Below are 21,794 nucleotides of genomic sequence, written 5' to 3'. Positions count from 1 at the left end.
GTTGAATTTTTTTTCTGATTATTCATTTCTTAGAAAAGAGACTAACTCTCTAGCTTTTATATATATTCTGTAAAATCATCATTGTGAGCAGTTCTTACATTTAGTATGGGTGCCAATACAGGAAAAGCTAGTTTGATTCATTTAGCTAAAGATATATCTAATGTAACAAATAAAGCACTTTAACCATTAAAGATAAGAAAACTCACACATGCTATATTTAGAGTAAGGGAAATTCTTTTATATGATTATATCCAAGCATTCATTCTTCTAACGTATATAGCTATGACATCTATAATGTTTAGGAGAAGAAAGAAATAGTAATTCCTATATTGGAAAGCGTATTTAGGAAGAAGTTGAATATGAGACCTAAAGAGGAAAAGTGGAGTATTTATATTTACTTATATTTTTTTTCTTCCAGTAATGCAGCGCAGAGTTCCCACTAAGCTTTGGAAGTAGTTTGGAGTGTTAAAGGGAGCTTAAATCATTCATATTGCACCCTCTGGAGAGGTCATTTCTCTTGTGTGACCACACAATAAATGAAGGTGCATATTCTGGACATCTGGGGCCAGCTTGATTTCTTTTTTTTTCCTTCTTGGCTTGCCTGAGAAGTCTCTAGACAGTATTAGCTATTGTGGATAAATAGGAATTCTTCACTTCTGTAATATAGAGATATTTTCTCTTATGATTTTGACCTCTCAGATCTCTCCTTTATTGTTCCAAACCATAGCCATAGATTTAGTCCTAAGGAGGTCTCCCTTTCCTGGCATTAGTATCTATGGGATGGATGATGGTATGCTGTGACCTTTTTATGCCAACAGGCCACACTATCTTTTCCGTACTGTTGCAGATTTTTCTCTTAAGAAGTAGTGCTGCTCTGAAGACTACTGGAGATCCTGACAACATTTTCCATCATCTGGATCAACCAAGAAGCATTGCTACCTCAAGGAAGTAAGGTATGAATATAAAAGTGAATTTCCTTATTTCCTGTTTCAAAGTTCATAAAGAAAATTTTCTTGATAGAGTTAAAACATCAAGGGTGTCTGTATATTTCAATATGAGGTTCCTTGCTGTCTTGATGTTTGGTTTTGCATTTGGTATGAAGATAATCTTAAAATCTAAAATGCTCCAAGTGCATATGTACCACAGATTTCTTATCCACTCGACTGCTGATGGGCATCTAGGTTGCTTCCATGTCCTAGCTATTAAAAACAGTGCTGCGATGAACATTGGGGTGCACATGTCTCTTTCAGATCTGGTTTCCTTGGTGTGTATGCCCAGAAGTGGGATTGCTGGGTCATATGGCAGTTCTATTTCCAGTTTTTTAAGGAATCTCCACACTGTTTTCCATAGTGGCTGTACTAGTTTGCATTCCCACCAACAGTGTAGGAGGATTCCCTTTTCTCTACACCCTCTCCAGCATTTATTTCTTGTAGACTTTTGGATAGCAGCCATCCTGACTGGTGTGTAATGGTACCTCGTTGTGGTTTTGATTTGCATTTCTCTGATAATGAGTGATGTTGAACATCTTTTCATGTGTTTGTTAGCCATCTGTATGTCTTCTTTGGAGAAATGTCTGTTTAGTTCTTTGGCCCATTTTTTGATTGGATCATTTATCTTTCTGGAATTGAGCTGCAGGAGTTGCCTATATATTTTGTTTTTTGCTTTGCTTGTATGCCTCTTTGAAGTATTATTTTCTTCATTATCCCTGAACAAACCACAGAAATAGAGCCTCAGATGATCATTCATTGCAGGGTGTGAAACATAATTTTTTTCATATTAAAATCTAGATGATGATCACATAATATTTTATGTGAAAACTGTTATTCTTGTAACTTTCTCTTACCCCTGTAAGATGTACTCAAGTTTTAGTTTTCTCTACTGAGGATATTTCCTCAAGAGAAGGTTCAACTCAGGCTATCAGGCTTGGTTAGTAATTGCTAGTTTTTATGCTGAAACTTGTTCCTCTTTTTCCTTAAAATTGGAGAAGCATTTATTTACAAGTTTATTCTGCTTAAAAAAAAAAAAAAAGGATAACTAAATCTGTGGGATAAATGCCACAGGAGAGAATAAGTAAGATTATTTTCTAAATCCCCTGAAGGTTCAAAAGACTAGAATTCCCATGAATGTTTCTTTCCCTATTGGCAGAGGATGGGGGAGATAGCAAGAACAACAATGATGACATCACTGATAACATAAACAAAATGATGTCATCATGTAGGCATTGAAGACACATCTGAGAAAACCATATGCCAGTTTCTTAAAAGATTTCCATTATTTTTTGTTGTTTGGGGTTCACGTTTATACAACCTTTTTGTGTTTCCTGTCTAGAGAAGATCCTTTAGCGTTTGTTGAAGAGCTGGTTTGGTGGTGCTGAATTCTCTCAGCTTTTGCTGAGGGACTGGGGAGAGAGGGAGGTGGGAGGGGGGATCGGGATGGGGAACACATGTAAATCCATGGCTGATTCATGTCAATGTATGACAAAACCACTACAATATTGTAAAGTAATTAGCCTCCAACTAATAAAAATAAATGAAAAAAATAAAATAAAACCAGCTTGAACGCTGGAAGTTCATGGCTCACGTATTGCTGAAGCCTGGCTTGGAGAATTTTAAGCATTGCTTTACTAGCATATGAGATGACTGCAATTGTGTGGTAATTTGAGCATTCTTTGGCATTGCCTTTCTTTGGGATTGGGATGAAAACTGACCTTTTTCCAGTGCTGTGGCCATTGCTGAGTTTTCCAAATTTGCTGGCATATTGAGTGCAGCACTTTCACAGCATCATCTTTTAGTATTTGAAATATCGCAACTGGAATTCCATCACCTCCACTAGCTTTGTTTGTAGTGATCCTTCCTAAGGTCCATTTGACTTCACAATCCACGATGTCTTACTCTAGGTGAGTGATCACACCATCATGATTATTCATGTGATCACATCATCATTAAGATCTTATTTGTATAGTTCTGTGTATTCTTGCCACCTCTTCTTAATATCTTCTGCTTCTGTTAGGTCCATACCATTTCCGTCCTTCATTGTGCCCATCTTTGCATGAAGTGTTCCCTTGGTATCTCTAATTTTCTTGAAGAGCTATCTAGTCTTTCCCATTCTATTGTTTCCCTCTATTTCTTTGCGTTGGTCACTGAGGAAGGCTTTCTTATCTCTCCTTGCTATTCTTTGGAACTCTGCATTCAAATGGGTATCTCTCCTTTTCTCCTTTGCCTTTCAAGTCTTTTCTTTTCTCAGCTATTTGTAAGACCTCCTTGGACAATCATTTTGCCTTTTTGTATTTCTTTTTCTTGGGGATGGTTTTGATCACTGCCTCCTGTACAATGTCACAAACCTCCATCCATAGTTCTTCAGGCACTCTATCAGATCTAATCCCTTGAATCTATTTGTCATTTCCACTGTATAATTGTAAGGGATTTGATTTAGGTCATACCTGAATGGTCTAGTGGTTTTCCCCACTTTCTTCAATTTCAGTCTGAATTTGGAAATAAGGAGTTCATGATATGAGCCACAGTCAGCTCCTGGTTTTGTTCTTTTTGACTGTATAGAGCTTCTCCATCTTTGGCTGCAAAGAATATAATCAATCTGATTTCGGTATTAACCATCTGGTGATGTTCATGTGTATAGTCTTCTCTTGTGTTGTTGGAAGTGGGTGTTTGCTATGACCAGCTCATTCTCTTGGCGAAACTCTGTTATTCTTTGACCTGCTTCATTTTGTACTCCAAGGTCAAATTTGCCTATTATTCCAGATATCTCTCGACTTCCTACTTTTGCAATCCAGTCCCCTATAATGTAAAGGACATCTTTTTTGGGTGTTAGTTCTAGAAGGTCTTGTAAGTACTCATAGAAGCGTTCAACTTCAGCTTTTGGTCAGTGCATAGACTTGGGTTACTGTGATTTTGAATGGTGTTCCTTGGAAACCAACAGAGATTGTTCTGTCATTTTTGAGTTTGCATCCAAATACTGAATTTTGGACTCTTTTGTTGACTATGATGGCTACTCCATTTCTTCAAGGGATTCTTGCTCACAGTAGTAAATATGATGGTCATCTGAGTTAAATTCCCCTATTCCAGTCCACTTTCATTCACTGATTCCTAAAATATTGATGTTCATTCTTGCCATCTCCTGTTTGACCACTTCTAATTTACCTTGATTCATGGACCTAACCTTCCAGCTTCCTATGCAATATTGCTCTTTATATCATTGGACGTTACTTGCATCACCATCACATCCACAACTGGGTGTTGTTTTTGCTTTGGCTCTGTCTCTTCATTCTTTCTGGAGTTATTTCTCCACTGATCTCCAGGAGCATATTGGGTACCTACCAACCTGGGGAGTTCTTCTTTCATATCTTTTTGCCTTTTCATACTGTTCATGGGGTTCTCAAGCCAGGAATACTGAAGTGGTTTGCCATTCCCTTCTCCATTGGACCACGTTTTGTCAGGAATCTCCACCATGACCCACCTGACTTGGGTGGCCCTACAAGGCATGACTCATAGTTTCATTGAGTTAGACCAGGCTGTGGTCCATGTGATCCGATTGGTTAGTTTTCTGTGATTGTGGTTTTCTTTCTGTCTGCCCTCTGATGGAGAAGGATAAGAGGCTTATGGAAGCTTCTTGATGGGAGAGACTGACTGAGGGGGAAACTGGGTCTTTTTCTGATCATCTGGGCCATACTCAGTAAATCATGAATCCAATTTTCTGTTGATGGGTGGGATGTTTCCTCCTTGTTGTTTGACCAGAGGCCAAGCTATGGTGGAGGTAATGAAGATCATGGTGACCTGCTTCAAAAGGTTCCATGCACACACTCTTGTACTCAGTACCCCCAACCTTGCAACAGGCCACCACTGACCCACACCTCCATCAGAGACTCCTGAACACTCACGGGCAAGTCTGAGTCAGTCTCTCGTGGGGTCACTTCTCCTTGGTCCTGGTGCACACAAGGTTTTGTTTGTGCCCTCCAAAAGTCTGTTTCCCCAGTCCTTTGTAAGTTCTGATGGTTCCATGGTGGGGTTAATGGCAACCTCCTCCAAGAGGGCTTTTGCCATACCCAGGTCTGCTGCACCCAGAGCCCCTGCTGTAGTCCACTGCTGACCCATACCTCTGCAGGAGACAGTCAGACACAATCTGGCTCAAGTCTTGTGGCGTGTCTGGGTCCAGGTACGCACAAGCCTTGTTTGAGCCCTCTGAGGGTCTCTGGCAGGTATGGAGTTTGATTTTAAAGGTGATTTTGCCCCTCCTACTGTCTTGCTGGACCTTCTCCTTTGCCCTTGGATGTGTGGTATCTTTTTTTGGTGGGATCCAACATTCTCCTGTTGATGGCTATTTAGCAGCAAGTTGTAATTTTGCAGTTCTTGCAGGAGAAGATCAATGAAAGATCACTGCCATCTTGACCTAAAATCATCTTGACCTAAATTATAATTTCAAGGTTAATAATATGTTTCTCCTTAAGACTGCAGATTCAAAATATATATATTTCTCAGTGATGTTATTTTAATCATTTGCCTGTTTTACTTAATCCCTCAGTAGATTAGCTCTTTTTCCTATTTTATTTAGTCATGGCAAATTAGCCAAAATTAGCCAAAAATTAGCCAAAAATGACAAAGATTTACTATATGCCTGTGGAGAACAAGATTACTTTTAACAATTGCTCCTTTTGAAATGAGCAATATAGAGACAGAAAAAAAAAAAACAATTTAGAAGTCAGAAAAGCAATAATTTAGGGCAAACGGAAGATTGGCTTATCTCCCTAATTTTTATACCTACTTACACACACCTAATGTGCATATTCATTTGCAAAGTAAATCAAGTTGACTCACTATAGTGAGACAATCTCACAATATATCTTAAATCAAGTTGACTATCTTACAATATTTTATCTTATATCTCACAATATATCTTATGTGTGTGATACTAGTCCAGAAATATTAATAGTATAAGTTTCTTAATAGTGTAAAACATTTTACTTTACTGAACTCAAAGACCATTTGCTTTTTTTATCAACATGTCAATGAAAACCCCTAGAGCCTTATTATGAGGAAGAAAATATGAAACCTGCTTTTATTTTTCACATCAGCTTTTTACAAATGTTAGAGTAGTTTTATACTGATAATGTTTATTGCAACATTTCTTATTTTCTCTCAGACCAAATCAGAAGATATTCGACATCAAGTAGAATAGAAACTCACATTTATGTGGGAACTTTACTGGAATATTGTATTTTGGTGGTTGCTTACCAAACCAGCTTTGATATTTGCCCTTCTGATAAAGAGACCTGCTTTAATATCTGCTTCTAGGCTATGTTCCCTGGTGTTCACTCTTGCCAGAGAGTTGTACGAAGACCCAGCTGGTAGTATAAGCCCTCGAATATGGTCCTTATTCTCAAAGATAGGAAAAAGGGGAAAAGGACATTTGTGCAAGCCAGCTAATAAGTGGAAGTCGACTATACTGTGGTTTGAAAGATTAATGTAGAGTGAAAAAAAGACCAACACACACATCTTCTCATCCAGTTGCCTGGGGCAACCACAGTCTTTTTTCTATGCTTAGCTTTTATTTACAAAGTTATTCTACCAAGAAATGACATATATTAACTAATTAGTCTTCCTAATTTTTATGCATGTACTAACATGGTTGGATCACAAAAACAAAATATGGGAAAAATTACCAAGAGAAAAAACAAAAATAACAAAGACACCAATTTTTAATAGGTTCAAATGAAAAAAAAAAAGTAATACTTAAAAAATATAAGGAACAGACTTTTGGACTCTGTAGGAGAAGGCAAGGACGGGATGATTTGAAAGAATAGCATTCAACCATGTTTATTACCATATGTGAAATAGATGACCAGTCCAAGTTTGATGCATGAAACAGGGCCCTCAAAGCTGGTGCACTGGGACAACCCAGGGGGATGGGAAGGGGAGGGGGGGCCTTTAGGGATGCGGGACACATGCACACCCGTGGCTGATTCATGTCAGTGTATGGCAAAAACCACCACAATATTGTAAAATAATTAGCTCCCAATTTAAATAAGTTAACAAACAAAAAATGCATACCTAATTTGTATAACTGCAAAAGAAAGTAGCAGTTAACTCTCTTTGGGAGAGAAATTGGCTCAGGAAAGGACACCTAGAACTTATAGGATGCTGTCCAGCTTTCACTTTACCTAGATAACTAATTACATAGAGACATATGTATGGTTGTATTTACAGAGAGCTACAGGGTTTGGGGACTAGAAGAGGAGCACACTCAACCTGATGCTAATGGAGGGACAATTCCCCTGTTCCAAGTATCTTTTTGAATCCATTTTTTGTTTGTTTTCCCCTCACTTTTATTCAGATAGAATCAATATAACATTTTATAGTGTTATGGTGTGTAACATAATAATTTGATCTCTATAAATCCATTGATTTAACCAGTGGCTAGAAAAATCTTAAACAATTGTCATACATAAGTAAACATTTTTCAGCTGTTCATTCAGAATGAATCATTCCTGCAACTTTTCTATAAGTTTGAAAATTTTCAGAATGAAAGGGCAAAAAGCGTAAGAAAATTATTAATCGCACATTTAAAGACAAGTCAGAATAACACATTGAACTTTCAGGGTCCTATTTTAATAAAAGTATCACCTAATATGGTCATTTCTGGTAACAACAACAACAACAAAAAAAAAACCCCAAAAGAATTTGACCTTTGTGACAGTGGTTGGGTTCAGACGCTTACAGACAAGGAGAATGTATTGAGGGATACTGATGATAGAAAGGGAGAAAAAGAGAGAAAGAAAGAGCATCTTTCTGATAACAGTTTACCCTCATCCATTGGACCTTATAGCTTGAGAATCAAACTGCCAACTAACATTTGGAAGTGCCTATTGATATTCCAGTGACTATGCTTCATTCACCTCTTGACCCAGCCTAACATGCTTGCACATACACACATACATATATGGATGATTATGTTTTTTTACAAAACATATAATTAAGTTATATGTTTTTTTAATATAAATTATGTTTATTTATAGGAAACTCACTGGAAAAGGAGAGACAAGTAGTCTGGATGTTAGTAGAGCTTGTGAAAAGCTAAAATTTAATTGATTTCCAATGTGGAGGACCTTGCTATAAGTATTCATGGTTTTTAGTTACCAAATCATGTGTGAAGTTTTATGGAGGGTAAACAATACTTCATCTATGTCTTTGCAGAGCATGACTGGTATTATCTGTTGACAGTCAAACAATGTGAGCCAAAGCAAACAGGTGATTCTTCACACCACCCCGCCCCCCGTCCAAGGGCGACTAGGGCATCTTACCACCAGGAATATTGTTAAACAAAATTTCAAATGAATCCCACTTAACAATTCACATCTTCCTTGTTTTATTCTGCTCCACCATTATATGCATCCATTAGGTACCCAACACCTTTGTTCTTCTCAGTTGCTCATAGTCTCCTTCAAATAATTGCTATTCCAGTTCCAGTTCAGTCACTCAGTAGTGTCCGACTCTTTGCAACCCCATGAACCACAGCATGCCAGGCCTCCCTGTCCATCACCAACTCCCGTAGTCTACCCAAACCCATGTGCATTGAGTCAGTGATATCATCCAACCATCTCATCCTCTGTCGTCCCCTTCTCCATCTGCCTTCAGTCTTTCCCAGCATCAGGGTCTTTTCAGGTGACTTGGCCCTTTGCATCAGGTGGCCAAAGTATTGGAGTTTCAGCTTCAACATCAGTCCCTCCAATGAACATCCAGGACTGATCTCCTTTAGGATGGACTGGTTGGATCTCCTTGCAGTCCAAGGGACTCTCAAGAGTCTTCTCCAACACCACAGTTCAAAAGCATCAATTCTTTGGCGCTCAGCTTTCTTTATAGTCCAACTCTCACACCCATACATGACCACTGGAAAAACCATAGCCTTGAGTAGACGGACCTTTGTTGACAAAGTAATGTCTCTGGTTTTTATTTTTATTTTATTTTTTTTAATGTCTCTGGTTTTTAGTATGTTGTCTAGGTTGGTCATAACTTTCCTTCCAAGGAGTAAGCATCTTTTAACTTCATGGCTGCAGTCACCATCTGCAGTGATTTTGGAGTCCCCAAAAATAAAATCTGACAGTTTCCACTGTTTCCCCACCTATTTGCCATGAACTGATGGCACCAGATGCCATGGTATTAGTTTTCTGAATGTTGAGCTTTAAGCCAACATTTTCACTCTCCTCTTTCACTTTCATCAAGAGGCCCTTTAGTGCCTCTTCACTTCTTCCATAAGGGTGGTGTCATCTGCATATCTGAGGTTGTTAATATTTATCCCAGCAATTTTGATTCCAGCTTATGCTTCCTCTAGCCCAGCATTTCTCATGATGTACTTTGCATATAAGTTAAATAAGCAGGGTGACAATATATAGCCTTGATGTACTCCTTTTCCTATTTGGAACCAGTCTATTGTTCCATGTCCAGTTCTAACTGTTGCTTTCTGACCTGCATACAGGTGTCTCGAGAGGCAGGTCAGGTGGTCTGGTAGTCCCATCTCTTTCAGAACTTTACACAGTTTATTGTGATTCATATAGTCAAAGGCTTTGGCATAGTCAATAAAGCAGACATAGATGCTTTTCTGGAGCTCTGTTGCTTTTTTGATGATCCAGCAGATGTTGGCAATTTGATCTCTGGTTCCTCTGCCTTTTCTAAAACCAGCTTGAACATCTGAAAGTTCATAGTTCACATATTGCTGAAGCTTGGCTTGGAGAATTTTAAGCATTACTTTCCTAGCGTGTGAGATAAGTGCAATTGTGTGGTAGTTTGAGCATTCTTTGGCATTGCCTTTCTTTGGAATTGGAATGAAAACTGACCTTTTCCAGTCCTGTGGCCACTGCTTAGTTTTCTAGATTTGCTGGCATATTGAGTGCAACACTTTCACAGCAGCATCTTTCAGGATTTGAAATAGCTCAGCTGGAATTTCATCACCTCCACTAGCTTTGTTCATAGTGATGATTCCTAAGGCCCACTTGACTTCATGTTCCAGGATGTCTGGCTCTAGGTGAGTGTGAGTGATAACACCATCGTGATTATCTGGGTCATGAAGATCTTTTTGTACAGTATTCTGGTGTATTCTTGCCACCCCTTCTTAATATCTTTGGCTTCTGTTAGGTCCATATCACTTCTGTCCTTTATTGAGTGCATCTTTGCATGAAATGTTCGCCTGATATCTCTAGTTTTCTTGAAGAGCTCTCTAGTCTTTCCCATTTTACTGTTTTCCTCTATTTCTTTGCCAATTATTCAAAAATCCCATTTCACATACTTGAGATTTTTATATTATTTTTGGTTAGAAAAACTGTCAGGTAGCCAGTTAACTTTTTTTTCTCCTGTCTCAGTTTCCTTAGTTTATTATGACTATTGCAGCTACCATTTGCCCTGCACTTATCTTGCCTTTTATCTCACTTACCCCATTTTACCTCAGAAAAATTCAGACATGAGAAAAGTATTACAAATATGTTAACCTGGTCTTCATCTAAATCTGGGAGGTAGCAACTCTTATGTTTTGTTCCCCAAAATATTAATATCCCATGTTAGGTTAATGGGTAAATAAACAATGATTCTGCAAAGTAAGATTAGTCATGTGCACAGTGACATATTAAAATAGAAATAGATAAATAAGAATCTCCAGATGTACCAATTAAAATCACTTAGTGCTCTAGAAGTAATGAACTACAGCTTCAAGATACTGGAACATTTTAATTTATCCTCATTCTTATGTTGATGCTTATGTTGTCCTATTTCTGGCCATTGAGATCATGATGGTGGGTACAAGTGTCCTTGGGACAACCCTGGCCGAGTATTCTGTGCTGGTCATGGGGTTCCATGGTGGGCTCTGGAGTTTGGCTCAATGGCTTTGTAGGTCTTTTTCTCTTCTGTCTGCATGTAATCCATGCCTGGTTTATGACTGAATGCACAACAGACCCCTACATTTCCTTGACAGATTCTTTATCTAATTTACAGCAATTTTTAAATCTGATTTTAGTGTCTGCATTATACATATACAAATTCACAAATATAATGAAACCCAATGACACTATGGACACATCATTTTTTTTTTTTTTACTTTTCATTTTGTATTAGGGTATAGCCAGTTAACAAACAATGTTCTGATGGTTTCAGGTAGACAGTGAAAGAAGTCAGCCATACAGAGACATGTATCCATTATCCCCCAAATCCCCTGCTGTGATACTGTCTCATATCATTGAGCAGAGTTCCACACGCTCTGCAGTAGGTCCTTGATGGTTATCCGTTTTAGATATTGTAGTGTGTACATGTCAGTTCCAAACTCTAACTGTCCCTTTCCCCCAAACTTCTCCCTGGCAACCATAAGCTTGTTCTCAAAGTCTGTGAGCTTCTTTCTGTTTTGTAATTTCATTCATATAGTTTCCTTTTAGATTCCACATATAAGGGTGGTCATATGATATTTCTCTTTCTCTGTCTGACTTGCTTCACTCATAATGGTACTAAGTCTATCCATGTTGCTGTAAATGGCTTTATTTCATTCTTTTTAGTTGCTGAGCATATATTCCATTATATATATGCACCACATCTTCTTTATCCATTCCTCCATTGATGGACATTTAGGTTGCTTTCATGTCTTGGCTATCGAAAGTAGTGCTACAATGAACATTGGGGTGCATGAATCCTTTTGGATCACATTTTTCACTGCATATATGCTCAGCAATGGGATTGCAGGGTTATATGTTAGCACATAGCTTTAGTTTTTTTAAGGAACCTCCATACTGCTCTCCACAGTGGCTGTACTAATTTACATTCCCACCAACAGTGTAGGAGGATTCACTTCTTTCCACACCCTCTCCAGCATTTATTGTTTGTGGATTTTTTTATGATAACCGTTCTGACTCATGTGAGGTGATATCCTATTGTAGTTTTAATTTGCATTTCCCTAGTAATTAGTGATGTTGAACATCTTTTCATGTGCCTGTTGGACATCTGTATGTCTGATTGGAGAAATGTCTATTTAGGTCTTTTGCCCATTTGTTGATTGGGTTGTTTGTTTTGATGCTGTTAAGCATCATGAGCTGTTTGTAAACTTTGGAGACTAATCCCTTGTCAGTCACATCATTTATAAATATTTTCTCCCAATCTGTGTTGTTGTTTCATTTTATTTATTATTTCCTTTGCTGAAGTGTATCATTTTTGACTCTTGATTCTTTTCATATTTCCAAAGATGCTTTTAAAGAATTACTTAATTGCTATTGTTGAAAATAGCTTTAAGAATCAGTTAATTAAGTAATACCTGAATATAAATGTTACCTAAGAGGTTCATAACATGTCTTCACTTTGACTTTTAGACCTTTTTTTTTTTTTTCAGTTAAAAGTTCAATATTCTAAATAATTTGGTTTCTGTATGAGTGAGGTGTATAAACTTTGCTTCACAAACCATATCCAAGACAGGTTTTCAGACAGGGATATAAGAAATTTCCTCTAGACAAATAAAAGTACTAAAAGGCCAAGATTTCTTATTGTCTAAAATTTCCACAACTTTGGGCCAAGACAGATTTTCTAGATGAGTCCTTTGAAAAGCAAGGAAGGATGATGTATAAGACTTTAATAATTCCTGTCTCTTTAATGTTTAACACTGGTAAAATGCTGCCCATTTCCATAGTGCTTTTAAATCTTCATAAAGATCTTCATAATCTTTTGCTATCAGTATATAAAGCAGAGGTCTCTGCTTAATAGATGAGGAGTCAGAGACAAGAACAATTAAGTAAATCAGCTAAGATAACTCTCATATTGCCATCAGGGTTGAAAACAGTTACTCTAATCCAAAGTCCTAAATTTTAAAAAATCTAACCACCAGTGGACCAAGGCTGGGTACATTATATATGCCTGTGATTTTCAAAATTAAAAGTGAGAAAATCAGTCCTTTTCAAGGGGTTGTTTCTTTCTTTATGAGGCTCATGAGCACACTGGTGTTTATTGTTTCTTACTTTGTAGGAAAAATCAGGTTTGTAATGAAATAAAAAAAAAAAAATGGAAAGATGTGGAGGGTCCTAACAACACTGAAGCTGCTCATTCCGTGAGTTTCTAAGGTTGACCTGCATGTCTGCTCTTTACCAAGTGAGCTGTTCATCTTGGTTGAATTAAGTCAGTCAATCAAAATTTCCTCTTACGTGTCCCTTGGGTAAAATTTTTTGACTAATACTAATGTTGACTAATTTTGACTAATTTTTTTCAGCTAGCCTGAAAAGTTCAAGAATTTTCATACCATTTTCGTCTACTATATAAATCAAGAATCTGTATTTTCTTTGGTGAAAATAGAAAATATATTCCTAATTGTGTGTGTGTGTGTGTGTGTGTGTGTGTGTAATGACCTAGGTAACTTAATTAGCAATTAGTTCAGCCCCATCCCTGGGGTTGGGCTTCCCAGATGATGCTAGTGGTAAAGAACCTGTCTGCCAGTGAAGGAGATATAAGAGATTGTGGATTCGATCCTGGTGGGAGGAGGGCATGGCAACCCATTCTAGTATTCTTGTCTGGAGAGTCTCATGGTCAGAGGAGCCTGGTGGGCTACTTCCATAGGGTCACAAAGAGTTGGACATGACTGAAGCATCTTAGCATGCATGCAAAGATCTTTAAAAAAAAGCAATCATGTGGCTGCCAGAGAGGAAAGCTTGGGGGTATGAACAAAATAGGTGAGAGATACTGGGGTACACACTTCCAGTTACCAAATAAATGAGTCTTGGGGATGAAATATATAATGTGGGAAATTTTCATGGTAATGAAATATCTTTATGTGGTGACAGATGGCAACTAGACTTATCCTGGTGATCATTTTGTAATAAACAGAAATATAGGATTACTGTGTTGTGTTTCAGAAACTAACACAATGTGTAGGTCAATTTTACTTCAACAAACAGACATGGAAAGAAAGAAACTCATAGAAAAATTAGATCAGATATTTGGCTACCAGAGATAGGAGCTATAAGGAAGAGGAATTGGATGAAAATGGTTACAAGGTACAAACTTCCAGTTATAAGATGTATTTACATGTTGTTATATATGAAAGTTAAGAGTAAATCTCGAGTTCTGATCACAAGGTAAACATTTTCTTTTGTATCTTTATGAGATGATGGATGTTCACTAAACATATGGTGATAACCACTTCATGATGTAGGTTACTCAAATTATTATGCTGTACACTTTAAACTTATACAGTGCTGTGTATCAATTACATCTCAACAAAATTGGGAGAAAAAATTCTGAATAAAGAGCTAGATCACTAGGGAGGCTGATTGCAACATCCAGCTCCTGTCACATTTGAAGTATGGTTTGGGGTTCAGACTGTTGAAACTGAAAGGGAACTGTGGTACGAAGGAAGCTTTTTATCACAAGCTTATCTCAGTGTTTATCCAGGAACCTACATGACCAGCCCCAAAGTCATTTCAGGAGTCATGACACTAGAAGCTTAAAAAGGGTTTTAAGGTTTTGTGAATCAAACAGCTTTGTTATCTTTATAATTACCCGGGAATTCAGAGTCAATTTTTAGAAGGGTCCTTAGTTTTGCTAGAAGTTTGTTATCTTGTGAGGGTAACTGAGCCTATACTTCCTATGGTGGAGGCTTTCAGAGACTAAGTATCTATTTTCTCTGTCTAAAGAAACTCTGCCGTTTTCCCCTGTCTCTCTTAATGGCTAAATCTATAACTTCTGTTACATCTTGAGCATTCAGCTCAGATGAGGCATTACATATTTTGGACCACTTGAATAGCCACCTTGGCTCCTTCATTTTATGAGTTGGATGTCCTACCTGTACTGCCCCAGCATCCGGTACAGAGGTCCGCAGAGTCACTTACTATTACTCTGCATATCTGCTCACTACGTGGTGACGCTCTGAAAGGCAGAGAGCATCGTCCGTTTCCTGATTGCTAGTGTTGAGCACGTTGTTGGATCCTAGAAAATGTTTGTTAGATAATTAAATAAGATGACAATAACTCCCTTAACAACTTATAGCACAAAAGTATCTGTCCAGTCTCTTGTGCTCGTATTCTGTAGGAAATCTTTCTTTCTGAATATGTGTTACTTAACTAAAGAAGTCTGTGAAATATTACATGCCAAATTTGTCTACCTATCTCAAAATATAAAAAATGCATTGTGTTTTTGAATTGCTTATTGTGTTAAAACTTTTGTGCAAATTAGAAGTGATTTTCCCCTCAATTATAAAAAATAAATCATTAACATTAATCTATAATCACTGTTACCATTTCGGCTTTATTCTCTTATCTGTGTACTCTCTCTTTGTGTGTGTGTGCATACAATAATTAATTATTATCTGAACTATATATTATTTTGACTACATGTTGTGTCAGAGAAGATGCACTTAAGAATTTTTATATGACATCCTCGTTTTGCTCTGAAAGTGAAAGTGAAATTTGCTCAGTCGTGTTTGACTCTTTGCAGCCCCATGGACTATCCAGTCCATGGAATTCTCCAGGCCAGAATACTGGAGTTGTTAGCCTTTCCCTTCTCCAGGGGATCTTCCCAACCCAGGGATGGAACTCAAGAGTCCTACATTGCAGGCAGATTCTTTACCAGCTGAGCCACAGGGAAGCCCAAGAATACTGAAGTGGGTAGCCTATCCCTTCTCCAGGGGATCTTCCTGCCCCAGGAATCAAACTGGGGTCTTCTGCACGGCAGGCAGATTCTTTACCAACTGAGCTATCAGGGAAGCCCAGGTCTCCAAAATCACTGCAGATGGTGAGAGCAGCCATGAAATTAAAAGACACTTGCTCCTTGAAAGAAATCTATGACTAACCTAGACAGCATATTAAAAAGCAGAGACACTACTTTGTCAACAAATGTCCATCTAGTCAAAGCTATGGTTTTTCCAGTAGTCATGTATGGATATGAGAGTTGGACTATAAAGAAAGCCGAGCACTAACGAATTGATGCTTTTGAACTGTAGTGTGGGAGAAAACCCTTGAAAGTCCCTTGGACTGCAAGGAGATCAAACCAGTCAATCCTAAAGGAAGTAAGTGCTGATTGTTCATTGGAAGGACTGATGCTGAAGCTGAAACTCCAATACTCTGGCCACCTGATGTGAAGAACTGACAATATTGGAAAAGACCCTGATGCTGGGAAAGACTGAAGGCAGGAGGAGAAGGGGACACATAGGATAAGATGATTGGATTGCATTACTAACTGATGGATATGAGTTTGAGCAAGCTCCAGGAGCTGGTGATGGACAGGGAAGCCTGTCTTTCTGCTCTGCATTCCATTAAATACAGCTGACCTAGGAAAAGGAAAACTTGAGATATTTCCTTAACTGTCCACTGGATGGCATCAGAGTTGTCGTCCTAAATCCAAATGTTAGTGTTTTTCTCTGACATTTATGCTCTAGACTCTTAAAGCAGAAACTCTCAAATCTGAAGATTTGAGTATTCATAACATCTTTTTTATGGTTGGTCCTCATATCTCCAGTTTTATGCTAATTCCCAGAGTAGTTACATGGGTGAATAATCAGTACAGCACTAAGAGGAAATCTAAAACTCGGCCTGAGCAAGCTTGAATAAATGTCAGGATTTAAAGCACTTACTAAAAGCAAGGAGAGGGAAATATAGTTTTCTGATGGTAGGGGTACCAGTAGCTGACTTGATGACTGGGTGTTTAACAGAGCATATAAATTCAGCTACAGATAGTTGCTAGGAGCAGTTGCACAATTCACATGAAGCAAGTTTGCATCAGGGGAAGTCAATACCATGCTTTGCGTTTTTCAAGCTACACTTATTCTCAGATAATATCTAGTTTCCTCAATATTCGAGGCCCATACAAGCACAGATATGAATAGACATTTTCTCAGAACAACTAAAAGGAAACTTGATCTCAACTTCCAAGTTATATTCCAGATGTAAGAAATTGGGACAAAGACACTTTTTCCATATTTCAGGTAGGAGCCAAAAATGTCTAAATATCCCAGTTCTCTTGTAGCTGTACTGCAGGTCAGATCTGTGACCAGGCACCCAGGCAGCTGGTTTTTTTTTCTTTTTCAGAAAGGCTTTGAGATACTGGGTGTTGCCTTAAGTTGGGAGTCTGTGAAAGTAGAGCTTTCATTCTGGATACTTTGATAACTGTATGTGTGATGTGAGACAAGCATTTTAACTAACCTCTTAGTTTTTTTTCCTCATTGGGATGGGGAACACATGTAAATCCATGGCTGATTCATGTCAATGTATGACAAAACCCACTACAATATTGTAAAGCAATTAGCCTCCAACTAATAAAAAAAAAAAAAACTTAATAGGTGGAAACATACAGTCTTTAGGAAATCTTCAGCATCTCATGTTTTATGAGTATATTTCCATTTGCATTAATGTTTCCGATACTCACTGTTTTAGTTAAAAAACTCATTCTTTTATATTACAAGTCTGTAGTGTTGTCACTTGTTCAGAACTCAAAATGATCTTTTTCCAGGAATGTAGCAATACATTTAGAGATTATTTTTCCTAATTGAATGTCTAGCAATAACAAAGGATAAAAGCAGGAGTTCAGTAGTAGGAAATTGCAAGGATCTTTGACAAAAAAAGTTTCAACAAGGGATGCAGAAGAACAGCTGTGAAGGATAAAGATGAGATGAGGTTTGGAGAAATTTTGCTGGTAAATACATGTAACTCCATGGCTGATTCATGTCAATGTATGACAAAACTCACTGCAATGTTGTGAAGTAATCAGCCTTTAATTAGCAACTAAAAAAAAAAAAAAACAATCACACACACACACACAAAAGATTCTAGTGCATAAGCAGCATTTTCTGAGTAAGAACAGGTCTTAGAACTGTGGGTTTTTCAATGAAGAAGGAGAAATGAATACATTTTTACAAATTATATGTCACCATTTGTATACATAATTGAATTTCTAATCCACATTGTATAGAAGTGCTATACCCTTTTATATATATCATATATTCATAAAATATAATATTCCACAGGAAATGAATGATAAGAATCTGCTAAATTAAATCAAGTTAAATTCCAATCAAAATGCATTGCCCATGTCATGAGTAGGATATTTTGCAAGACTTGAGATGCAAAGATGGCTTAGATCACCTCTATTTTTAAAAAGCATGTTTAAAACATTAAAAAATATATAGTACAGTAATAATATAATGAATAATTTTAGTATAGATGAGAATTAATCGAACTACCTAAGGCACTGCAGAATCACAGGACCTGTTTCAATTGAAGTATAGTTGATTTACAATGTATTTGTTTCTAGTGTACAGCAAAGTTATACATATATATATTCTTTTCCATTATGGTTTATTACAGAATATTAAATATAGTTTCCTGGGCTACACAGTAGGACCTTGTAGTGTATATCTATTTTGTATATAGTCATTTGTATCTGCTAATCCCAAACTTCTAATTTATACTTCCTCCTCCCTCTCTTCCTTTAGGTAACCACAGTTTGTTCCGCATGTCTGTTTCTGTTTTGTAAATAAGTTCATTTGTATCATATAGATTCCACATGTAAGTGATATCATATATTTGTCTTTCTCTTAGTATGATAATCTCTAGATCTTCCCATGTTGCTGCAAATGGCATTATTTTTCTTCTTTTTATGGCTAAATAATGCTCCATTATGTATGTGTGTGTATATAAAACATATCTGTATTCCACATGTTTTTAATCCATTCTTCTGTTGATGGACATTTAAGTTGTGCCTGTGTCTTGACTATCGTAAGTAGTGCTACAGTGAATACTGGGGTGCATCTATCTTTTCAAATTAGAATTTTCTCTGAACATCTGCCCAGAAGCGGAATTGCAGGGTTATAAGGTAACTGTATCAGGATCTGATTTCTAAGTAGAAAGTTGACCATATGGTGATGGGGAGGAGAGTTTAAGAAGATTTCATGTATAAAAAAAGCAAAGAGATGAGTGAGCATCTTGAGTATTGGGAACTATAGTTAACTTCCAAGCGGGTAATATTAAGAAAGGGAACAGGAAAGATTATTCTGATTAAGAAGGGTCTGATATGTATGGTACATGTACTTTTTTTATGGTTAATGGGAAATCATTTCAGGACATTAAATGTGAAAATCAAAGAACTGGAATTTCCTCTAACAAAAAATTTTATCTGGAACAGTGTCAAATGAAAAAGAGGATTGTTAGTAATCATCTAGGAGAGAAAGTACTTGGACTAAGTCATTGTTAATATTTGGAAAAGAAAGAAGAGATTCTAGAAATATTTAGTCACAGAGTTTAATAAATGAACTCAAGAAAAAGACTTATTTTGGAAAAAAAATTTTTCCTATCTGAATTAGGATAGGCTATGCTTATAGTTTACGTGCAATTTGGGGTAAACAGTGGATCGCACAGGGTTTAGCTTTGCATTCACTCAGCTGCTAAATCAACAGACAGTAGTGCGAAGGATACTCTTGAGCTGAAAGATATCAATGAGTAGATGCAACTTTCCCCTGTTTTTCATGGAGGTTTACATAAAGTACAGTAATTTAATTCCATGAACTTAAAAATTTTAACAATCTCAAATGAATTTAAAAAGCTACCATTTAGAAGACACCAGAACCGCAAGCTTGATGACTTTTGTATGAGTGACTGAAAGGAGAGAAGTGACTACTTACTGACATAACTCCTTAGCATATAAGGAAATTTCTTCTGAGCTAGGGTTACACACTTCTGTTTTTGATTTCTCACTGAGTCATAAGGCTTTGGCAGGCCTAATTTACCTATTATGTGGAAGAAAAGGCAATACCATATGGGCACATGTTTTAATAAGCTTAGCTAGAGGCATTTTTCTATTATTAAAGAAAAGATAAACATGAAGCTTCTCTATGTAATTTCTCTGTAACCCCACATAGTCCACATTAGAGCACATCTAGTGCATAATAATATGGTTGTCATATATTAAACTTCCCTTCTTTTCTATGAAATATTCTGTGGCAGCGTTGCAGAACATCTGTACATCTCATATCTCACACACCTGAATTGGAATGTTCACGGAGTGCATAAATTACCAGAAGTTGTTGTATAATGAGAAGAGTCAGGAAGGTATCACAGAAAAGAATTCAAGTCACATTCAATGGCAGGTGACGGTAACACAGAATTTCAATTACTCCCACATTCATGGTAATAAGAATTGATAAATGACTTAGGAAGGCCCAACTATCTATAGAGATAATACAGGGCTAATCGTCTACCCAGTTCAATAGAAAATCAACAAAATCAGTCTTGCTGGCAAAGTCAGAGCGAACATGTTAATGACAGAAATGGTAGTAAGAAATGTGTGACTATAATGAGAGAAATTCAGATATGAAATAGTCTTCATTGCAAAAAGAAACAGAACCTATTGACATATACTTTTGAGAAGTGACTTGGAAAAAGGTTGCATTGAAAAAAACCCAGTTTTTAGTTATTCTCCATGGAGCACCTAAAATTTGAATAGCAATTAAAGAAGAGAATACAATATGATAATTTTAATTAAATCCAATTGTCAAAAATGACAACTGTAAAACTTTTATCAGTCAAGTTATGAGCAGCTTCAAGGACATGCAAGTACATTTGTGTTTGTGTGAATTTTTCAAAGCAGGATAGAGAAGGTAGAAAGAAATTCTTTCAATTTGAAAAGCAATCAAATATCACACAAAAAAGACAGAGGCTAAGTAAGTTGAAAAAATGAGTTTAGCAAAACCTTGTTCTTAGAATTTTTATATTGGAATTTTTCTAACAAATGACAAAATAGCCCCAAACACCTTATTTTCTTATTTAAGTAGAAAAGAACATTGACTTTCAAATTCTTCACATTCTAGAGCTTTATGAGAATCTGTTTGTATTACAAATTTTAGATGGAATGCAGAACAGTTTTGTAGTTTTATTTCACAGACAGTTGCCCAAAACACCACTTTTTTTTTTTTAATCTTACTGGGGTATCTACTGTGAAAGATTTCAAGATAAACTACTTTTCCTGCCATGAAAAAAAAATGTGCAAAGAAATAAAAATCCAGTTTTATTAAAGCATAGAAAAAGGGCTCATACTGATCTGGAAATAGGAGATTCTTTCAGTGGTACATGTTGCTTGAATGGTGAAACTGGGCAAAATTGCGATAGAAAATTAAAGTTTATGTGAGATTATTTTATTAGAGAAAACTGTATGAATAGACAAGGATACATTGAATATAAAAGTAGGACATGTAAATTAGTAAGAATCAAATTTGAAAAGGTAATGGATATACTAGTTAAAGATTGAGCAATGTTGGCTTTTATTCATAATAGGAAATTAAGAGAAAAGGAAGTAGAAATTGACTATTAAATATGTATCAGGTGCTTTGTGTATTTTTATGATGCCATCTTCACAGCTATAAGGTGGGTTATCGAAAGGGAAACTCATGTAAGTTGCCCAGTGTAGTATACTTTGCAAGGAGAATTTTTTTCCCCACACTCCCAAAGACTTATCTAATAAAACATTTCCACTACTAAACAGATGGGGCTTCCCCAGTGGCTCAGTGGTCAAGAATCCCCCTGCAGTGAAGGAGATGCAGGTTTAATCCCTTGGTGGTGAAGATTCCCTGAAGAAGAAAATGGCAACCCACTCCAGCATTCTTGCCTGCGAAATCCCATGGACAGAGGAATCTGGCAGGCTACAGTCCATGGAGTCTCAAAAGAGTCAGACACAACTTAGTGACTAACCAGCAACAACAACCAACAATAAATAAATAAATATAAACTCTAAGGCCATAGGCCTTAGAAAAATATTTCAAAAAATGATAGAATTTTTATAGAATGCAAAAGTGTGCAT

This window comes from Odocoileus virginianus, chromosome 18 (assembly GCF_023699985.2).
Source record: "Odocoileus virginianus isolate 20LAN1187 ecotype Illinois chromosome 18, Ovbor_1.2, whole genome shotgun sequence".
Classification (NCBI taxonomy): domain Eukaryota; kingdom Metazoa; phylum Chordata; class Mammalia; order Artiodactyla; family Cervidae; genus Odocoileus; species Odocoileus virginianus.
This window is presented reverse-complemented; position numbering follows the sequence as displayed.